This window comes from Grammomys surdaster, unplaced genomic scaffold (genome assembly GCF_004785775.1).
Source record: "Grammomys surdaster isolate TR1022 unplaced genomic scaffold, NIH_TR_1.0 125984, whole genome shotgun sequence".
Classification (NCBI taxonomy): domain Eukaryota; kingdom Metazoa; phylum Chordata; class Mammalia; order Rodentia; family Muridae; genus Grammomys; species Grammomys surdaster.
The window spans coordinates 3,524,328-3,533,267 of record NW_021620800.1 but is presented as its reverse complement, the minus strand read 5'-3'; the positions used below and the strand labels follow the sequence as shown (position 1 = coordinate 3,533,267).

The window sequence follows — 8,940 nt, the reverse complement described above, 5'->3', positions numbered from 1 at the left end:
GAGAGAGTGAAAGAGACAGAGAGAGACAGAGATGAGAGACAGAGACTGAGTCATGGATCTCTTAGGTAACCCCCTTCACCAGGAGTTAAGTACAGTAAACCTATTTAGGAATGTCTCCCAGGAAGCATAAACTGCATTTCATTGTGCCATATAATCCCCTATAATGGGAAGCCGGTAATGAGGGTACCAATGGCAGGTGCAAAAGGCGGTTTTACATCAATAGAATATTCGATTCTAATTAATCTCTTCACAGCCAACATAATTGAGTCATCATGGGGACCACCGGACTCACCCCCACACCCTACCTCACCGTTGCGTTTGACAGCCCTGCCTCCCCTCTGCCGTGTTAGGATCCATCAGGAAACAAAGGCGAACCCGTGCAGATAGCATCTCAGGCGATGTGGGGTTGCGGAAGAGTCTCTTTATTTCCTTCACGGAGTTATTACTGACACGGAAGGCCCCTGGAGCTGAGTCTCAGAGGCCTCCCCTCTGTATGTAAATAGCATCCTGGTTTGTTATTTATTTCTTGCCTCTCCTCTGCCCCCAGGGTTGTGGTTTTTTTTTTTTTTTTTTTTTTTTAATTCTGAGGACATCAGGTCTCTCTCTCTGCACTCACGGCACTCTACACTTGAGCAGCATAAGAAAGAATTATGAGGCTGGCGTGGCTCGTGCCCTGAGTGTGGGTGTATGTCTTGTCGTCCTCTGTCCTCCCAGGTGGAGGGGATAATTCATGCATGGGTGACAGCCAGTTTAAAAGCGGTCCCTGTGAAGCCTCAAGAAAACGCGCAGACTTCATAAACTCCCAGTATTGCTTCATCTGATCCATTTCCTTCGTAGCTTTCTTCCCCCGGTGCTAAACTGCAGTCATCGTCAGCATTGAGCAAAGTCGCAGCAGCCTAATGTACAGAGCAGCTCTGTTAATTAAAACACTCCTGCCATGCTGGTTTCCTAGGGCTTTACTCTCAGCAAATGTGAGCGCACAGTCAAAATCAGATTTCAGGCCAACTCTGAACAAGCCAAGCAGAGATGGGACGGGGCCTACCGGAGAATCGACACAGGGTCATAGAGTTACCTCAGTCCTTCCGAGGGTGAACGAGGGTGGTGTCTCCTGACTCCCACTGGGCTCCACTTCTTGAATGTCTCAGCTCTTCACAACATCCCCACACTGAGACGGAGTGTCCAGCAGCCACGTCCCACCCCCGGCATCGTGGTTTACCCAGTTCTGAAGAGTTGAAGACTCCTCGGCTCCATCATCTGACTCGTATGCCGTGGAAAGTCCCCAAATTTTGAGCTGTACCTTGGAGCTGAGCCCATAATTTCAAAATAAAAAAATGAACAGCATGAGGCAGGACAGATGGCTCGGTAGTTAAGACTGTGTCCTGCTCTTGCAGAGGCCCCCACGTCTCTTCTCTAGAGCCACAGCTGATTCACAATATCCTGTAACTCCAGTGGGTTCAGCGCCCTCTTCTGGCTTCTGGGGGCCCCGCACTCATGTGCACATTACTGTGTCCCTGATATAAAATCTTATATAAAATATAAAATCTTTGAAAAAACAAAAAAGAATGAGCAACTTGTACGATTCATCACCCGTTTCCTAGCTGCAGATGTAACATGACCACCAGTCCCAGTTCCAAGCTGCCACGACCTGCTCACAACAATGGACTGCACCCACGCACCGTGGGCCCAATAAATCTTTTCTCCCGTGAATCGCTTTTATCACAGCAGCAGGCAAAGGAAAAATATGTATGTATATGATAAGTAACTTTATATCAAGGACAATGTTTGGGGGTGGTGCTTCTAAGGAGAAAATTAAATTCTTTTTCCTGTGTAGATTTCATAGGGTTAGTATGTATATTGAGTATGGTTGTCAGGCAAGAGGCTGGACTCTGAAGAGGGCAGGGGATGCCAATATGTAATGCGAGACTCAGACAGGATGACCAGGTAAGTCCTTACAAATCGCTAAGTGGGAAGCGTTGAGGACAGGAACGATAGATGTGGGGTGTGATAGAGACCATCTCATTAGCATGGGGGCCAGAGCCGCTGTGGACCTGGGCAACACAGAGAGAAAGAAAGCACAGAAATGAAGCTGAATCAACTACATCGTACAGACTTGGAAATATAACTAACTTGATTATATATATAATATGTATATGTGTATATTATATATATTAGATTAAACATATATTATATACAATGTATTATGTACATTTTATATACACACATATATGTCTATATACATAATAATGAACATGTGTTTATATGTTATATTATGGATATATACATATATGTGTATATTACATACATAATTATTAGATACTTATATATTTGTATACTATATAACATGTGATATCATATACATAATATTATTATGTACATATAATATATTAATATATAATTAATTACATATTTGTTATATGTAATTATATATTATACAATATAATTATATATTTGTTACATATAATCATATATTATATGGAATAAATATAATTATATTGTATATATTTATTATGTGTATATGTTATATTAGACATACATCTGTATATTATATATGTAAGATATAATATACATATTATACATGTGAACATATATACATATATTATGTAAATTGATACATAATTAATATAATATACATACATGTGTATATATAATATAATATATACATACATATTATGTATACATAATATATAATTAATATAATATATTGTGCATATATAATATATATTATCTATAATTTAATATCTTGTTTCACAGTTTAAATAAAAAGGATAGCTTGCTATTCAGAGCTTTCACCTTATTTGAGGGTCAGTCTCTTTTGTTTCCGGGGGTAGATCTAAGTTTCTGAACTGCATAGGTAAATCTCCGAGTACTCCCAGGTAAGCACATCACCAGGTAGAGCTGTGACCATCCAGCATCAGAGGAACAACCGAGTCCACTCAGCAGCCTGCTGCCCACATCACCAGTGACCTCCCCTTTGCTATTTACCAAGTCAAAGTTCCCAGTCGTAACTCAGGGCTGCATTTGTATAGAACCATTCATGGACCCTGATGTCTATGAATTCAGTGTTCCTTTGCATTGCCTCCAACTGTATAAGAGGAAGTGAGACCCATCAAAAAGCCAGAACTTGAGTGGGGTTTGGAAGACGGCCCAGAGAGAATCCACCACCTGAACTGGACTCCTTATTAGAGTTGATGATAGGGGTTTATAGTCCAGATTGTCATATCCCTGGACATTGAGTCCATTAAAGTCGTAGGAAAATCCTTAGTTTTAAATGTGCACTCCTCTGTCCAGATCTCCCACGGAATCCCTGCTGCTTCTCACCCCTCTGGTCCCAGCCCTGCCCCTCCAGCCTGGCTTTTTGCATGCTTGCACACTGCCAAGATTTGTGGCTCCTGCTGGGAGCAGTGGGTGTCCTTGCTCTGAGCCCTGAGCAGCTTTTCTCTTCTTCTCCTGATAGAGCCCGGGGTCTTGCTGTTCTTGCTCTTCTGCTCCTGTATGGAGTGTATGTGAAGGACAGAAGGGAAGTCTGATTGATGTTCTGAGGGTGCAGTGGGGAGAGTGGGAAGATGCTGGCTGGGCAGCATGAGAGGTGGCACTCACTGCCTCCCCAGCCTTTCCCATCCTCACATCACACTCTGGAGATCCAGCCATATCCAACCTGTGGATGAGCACTGTGGTCCCAGGCCCACATAGGTCTGAGCCAGTGGAGGTCACGTTATGGAACAGGATGGGGGAATCTTGACCACCAAAGGAGAAGGTTGAGCTAGGAGGTAAATTTTATTAGAGGCCAAAGCCACAGTCCCTTGAGACCAGGGAAAGTGAGTTTACCTAGATCATCATTCATGTTATGTGTAATGAACAATAGCAAGAACTAACATGTAAGGCCACATGCTTCTTGGAAGAACAAGGACTGCAGACATCTTCTATGGGGTGAGACAGGAAAGTGCAAGGCTCAGTGGTCTGGACAGGCAGGGCATTGATGTCAGACAGGAAACAGCTTGGTCTCTGGCTCACTAGAACCCTTCTGATGAAAGCAGGAACCAACTCTGTACTGCTCAGGCCCCTGTGCTAACCTAAATATAATATACAACTGACTATGAGACTGTCCTCCATCATACACCATTTCTGTCCCCACCACCTCTCACTTGACAGTTTGCAAGGACTTACCTGGCCACTCCACCCAAGTCTCTCTTCCATCCCTCTGACGGGTCCTCTACCTCAGCCTGAACTGTGACTCTAAGATACATCTGGCCAAAGAAATCTGATGCTCCATGGTCTGGTAGCTACCCACCGCTTGCCAAACCGACTTCTCCTTCTTGCCCCTTTCCCTGAATGTGTGATCTTTCTTCCTATAAGTGCCTCCTCACACTGATCCCCAGAAACACTTCCCATGACATGCACCCCTAACCCTCAGCAGCCCTCCTCTATCAGCCATTAACTCTTGTCTATTACCCTTTGAACATTATAGCCTGCGCAATATGTCAAGAAAAAAGTATAGACGCAAAGAAGAAAAGAAGGTAATTATTTCAAGGCACTCAATAAACTAAAAAAGCAGAGTATCTAAGCCAGAAATAGAACTGAGATCCACCATTGTCTATATGCAAATGATAACCAATTAAATACGACGAGGGGGGGATGTTCCATTCACCATAGCAACTAAAACATAAACTATCCAGGAATAATCAAGCAAAAGAAATCTATGGCATCTGAATTTGAAAAAAAAAAGAAAAATCTATAAAATGACTGTGGGATACAAAATATGAGCTTCATAAGTAGAGAGACATGTTATAGCCTATAGAGACTTGATGGTAAAAATATCTCAGACCCCTCCCTAAACCAATCTCTAACTGTATTTCCGGTAAAGGTCCTAGCTGGATTCAGAAGGAAGAAGCTGATAAAATCAATGAAAAGGAGGCGAGAGGACTAAGATGAGCTCAGAATTAAAAGGAGGAGGAGGGGGAAGAAGAGGTGGAGGAAGAGGAGCAGAAGCAGGAGGAGGAGAAGAAGAGGAAGAGGCAAGAAAGGAGGAAGAGGAGGAGGAAGAAAAGGAAGAAGAGGAGGAGGGGGAGACTCTGGAGAATGGCCCAGTGGTTAAGCTGCTCTTGTAGAGGACCCAGTTTTGGTTCCCAGCACCCCACATGGCAGCTCACAACCATCTCTAAGTCTGGTCTCATGGGACCCAGCACCCTCATCCGGCCTCCTTGGGTTTCTCTATGTGCACAGACACACACTCAAGCACACACATATATGCACATAAAACTTTGTTTTTTTTTTTTTTTTTCTCAAGACAGGGTTTCTCTGTGTAGCCCAGGCTGTCCTGGAACTCACTCTGTAGACCAGGCTGGCCTCGGACTCAGAAATCCGCCTGCCTCTGCCTCCCAAGTGATGGGATTAAAGGTGTGCGCCACCACCGCCCGGCTAAAACATTTTTTTTTAATTTAAAAAGGAACAGTAAAAGTAGATTTGTGTTAGCGGTTGTCACAGTGTGACAGAAAGAGATGCTCACTGGAAACAACAATGGATAACTAAAATAATCTTCTCTCCTATATAAAGAGCTGGGGTTGCCAACAGCCATAATGAAAGTTGGCTAGAGATTTCTACCCGCCAGGCCTGGGGCAGAGGACCTTGCATATTACCTCATTTAAATCATGACAATATCCCATATAATAATCCTGAGCTTACAAAGAAACCAAGGCTCAAGGATGTTAAGTAACTTGCCCAAGGACACAGAGCATTACAGAATTAGTGAGAAGATAAAGTCACTGAAAAGGATATTATGTCATTTCGAGGTTACTTATCTCTTGTACAAAATTGAACCCCAAATGTGAGTGGTATTTTATGATAAGAAAAATCAAGCCAGGGAAAGTGGCTTATATCCCTGCTACTCAGGGAGTTGAGGCCGAAGAATTGAGAGTTCAAGGCTACCCTGGGCTACTTTGTCAGATCTTGTTTCAAAATAACAAATGAACAGAGATAGCTGAGCAGTAGAACACTTGCTGAGCATATACATGACTCTGGGTTCAATCCTCCCATACCCCATCACCCTAACACCCCCTTGCCCAAATTAGGCAAGGTAGATACTCATAGCAGTTCTATTAGGAATAGCCAGACACAGACACAATGTGAATAACCGCCAACCGGCAGAGAGACCGCGTGTGGTTTATTCACACCAGGGAATCTTATTTGGCCAGGAAAAATAGATGACTTTCTGATATATGCTTTAACCCAGTAGATCTTGAAAATATCAGGTTAACTGGAAGATGCAGGATCAAAGGAACCAGCTGTCCTGTGATGCCATCTGCATGAAACCTCCTTGAGAGACAGATTTTCAAAGATGCGAGGCAGGCTGTGAAGGGATGGGGTGGAAAATGGAGAGTGATTGCTTTAGGGGCCCAGGTTTTCCTTTGGGGGGTGATAAAAATGTCTCAGAAATAGATAAAGAAGAAATGAATATACTAAACGCTCCAGCATCTATGTATGTACGTATGCCTGAAGTCATTTTGTGATATAAATTTTACCTAAAAGAGAAATACTGGATGCCACTGGAAAAAGACTGGTTCTAATACTTTAGATTGCTGGTTATTGTAGCAACGGCATCCTGTGAATCATACTTCCCTGCCCTGTCTGTCTGTCTGTCTGTCTGTCTGGCTGGCTGGCTGGCTTCATGTCCATTGTATCAAGGAGTGGACTCCACATTTGAACTAGATGGGCTTCCATACTTGCATTGACTAACAAAGGACAGCCTCCCCTCCCTCACTAATCCCCAGCTCCCGGACTCTGAGTCTTCTACCTTAAGGGAAGTACCAACCTCTACCTCAAGCCACACTGCAGGACACAAACTATGCGAAGCTTGCCTGTAATCTTAGGAGGCTGAAGCAGGAGGATTAGTGCAAGACCATCCCCCAAGCTTTATAAATGAGTTCCAGGACCACGGTTAGTTACCTTCCTCTCAAAACAAGAAAAACTCAAGCAAACAAACAAAAACCAAATTGCAACTTTTGCTTTGCTAGCCTGGAGCCCTCAGACCACCCACTGTGCTGTGGTGGCGCAGGATGAGGAATCCTGAACCACCTGGCAGCCTAAGCCTTGTATGTGTTCCCAGGTGAGTCCAACAGAGAAGGCAGCCAGCTGAACTGGGTCCAAATGTCAACCAGATAATTTCATTAGACAGTGCGAGGTCACTGTGGTAAGCTACGGAGCTTTCCAGTGAGGACTGTTGGGGCAGAGATAGATAACTGATATATTTAGGCTGCTTCCCCCCACCCCCAGTGCATAAATAAGATAAATCTAAGTATATGAAAAATTAAAATGTTGATAAGGTAAATAAAACCCTTTTAGCCAGTGGTACCCATCCTTCGGGGTGTATCAAAACTGCCTGGAGAGTGAAAGTTCTCAGACAGGGATGTGAGAGAGGCACTGAGAACACTCAGGCAGTGTGAGACACTGTGGGGAGTCTGAAGTTTATAAGAAGAGTTATCAACACACTTAGGGCTCTTACAGAGGCCTTGGATTCAGTTCCCAGAACCCTTATGACTGTGCTACTATTAATTCACGCTCCAGAGTACTTGGCGCCCCCTTCTGGCCCCTGAGGGCACTGCATGCATGTGCCCATACCTGTACACAGACACACAAACACATAACTTAATAAACCTGTAAAAAGGAAGCACCAAACGGGTAGTGAACAACATACGGACTTAGGATGTTCATCGAAGCCCTCTTCATGATCCGTTAGAATAACACAGACGCCAATTAATGGAGATTCATAAAGCCACAGATATCGAAAGACACTAAAGCATGTTTCCAAGCATACAGACTCTGATTGGATTCACTTTTGGCAGATATTTATGCCCCATCTGGCAAGGGGCGGGGTGGACTGTAGCATCAGAATATCCCTGTCGGGCGCAGGGGCTGAAGATCCAACCGAGCACATCAGCCTCATCAAACCCGAGGCTGATTTCCTCTCCATCTGTCTGATTACTGTATTTTATTTTTTCAAAACACGGTGGAGAGAAAGGGCATTGTTTATCGCACACCTCAAATGCCAACAAACCCCTCATCTTCTCTTGTTCGTTCACAATAGGCCTGATTTGATGAACCATTAAGTCCAACGTTTAGCAACCGAAAACCTGGTTACCCTTTCTTTCCTCAAGGGCAGGAAGGGCTCACTGCGCAGATCTTCCCAGGAGGGGATGTGAGATCTCGTGTTCTGTCTCTTTGATGCAACAGGGAGGGCGAGAAAGATCAAATACCAGGAAGTCTCTGTTAAGTAGGCTGGATGTTCATCGTTGGCTACCTGGCAAATGGAAACTTTATTATAAATACAGCAGTGGGGGAAGGAACTGGACGGGCGTCCTTCTAAGACAGAAGCAGAGGAAGATGTGACCAAGGGTGTAACAGCAATCACCAGAATGGATGAGAACCACGAGTTTGGAATCAAGGAGTCAGTCACTCTCATTGCCAAACTGGTGAAGAGAAGAGGGTAGCCTTGCTTGCAGCCATGTGATGCTAACAGTCTGACAAATAGCTTTGCTGAGGTCGGACTGGGTTTCCCTCTCTGGATTCTGAAAACTTAGAAAACAACAACAGCCAGAAAAAACCAAAACAACAACAACAACAACAAAAACAAATCCCTAAACCCCTACTTTTTAGCCAGCAGTCCCAGCAGCAAGGAGGAAGAGGGAAGGGGGTAGCTTAAGCTCGTCAGCTTGAGCTCAACCTGGACAACATGGTGAAACCCTGAGAGAGAAACTGTCGATGTAGTTGAACTGACGATATTGGGCAATGGACAAGTATCTTTTCTCAGGATGTCTATGATAGCATCCCTAGGGAGGATTAACTAAACAAGGAAGACCCACCCTGGAGTAGGCAGTGTTGTCCAATAAGCTAGGGGCCAGGGGGGAACTGAAGGGGCCAAAGGAGGAAGCCTTGGCATTCTCTCCCTCT

General features: G+C 44.1%; 1 long non-coding RNA gene across 1 annotated transcript; it reads right to left on the bottom strand.

The window, feature by feature from the left end:
• Positions 1-556: 556 nt before the first annotated feature.
• Positions 557-1,171, bottom strand: LOC114609776. The gene is made up of 2 exons (XR_003709579.1): positions 1,073-1,171; positions 557-896 (listed from the first exon to the last, which is right to left on the bottom strand). It is a non-coding gene; the product is annotated as an uncharacterized LOC114609776 (long non-coding RNA).
• Between the last annotated feature and the right edge of the window lie 7,769 nt (positions 1,172-8,940).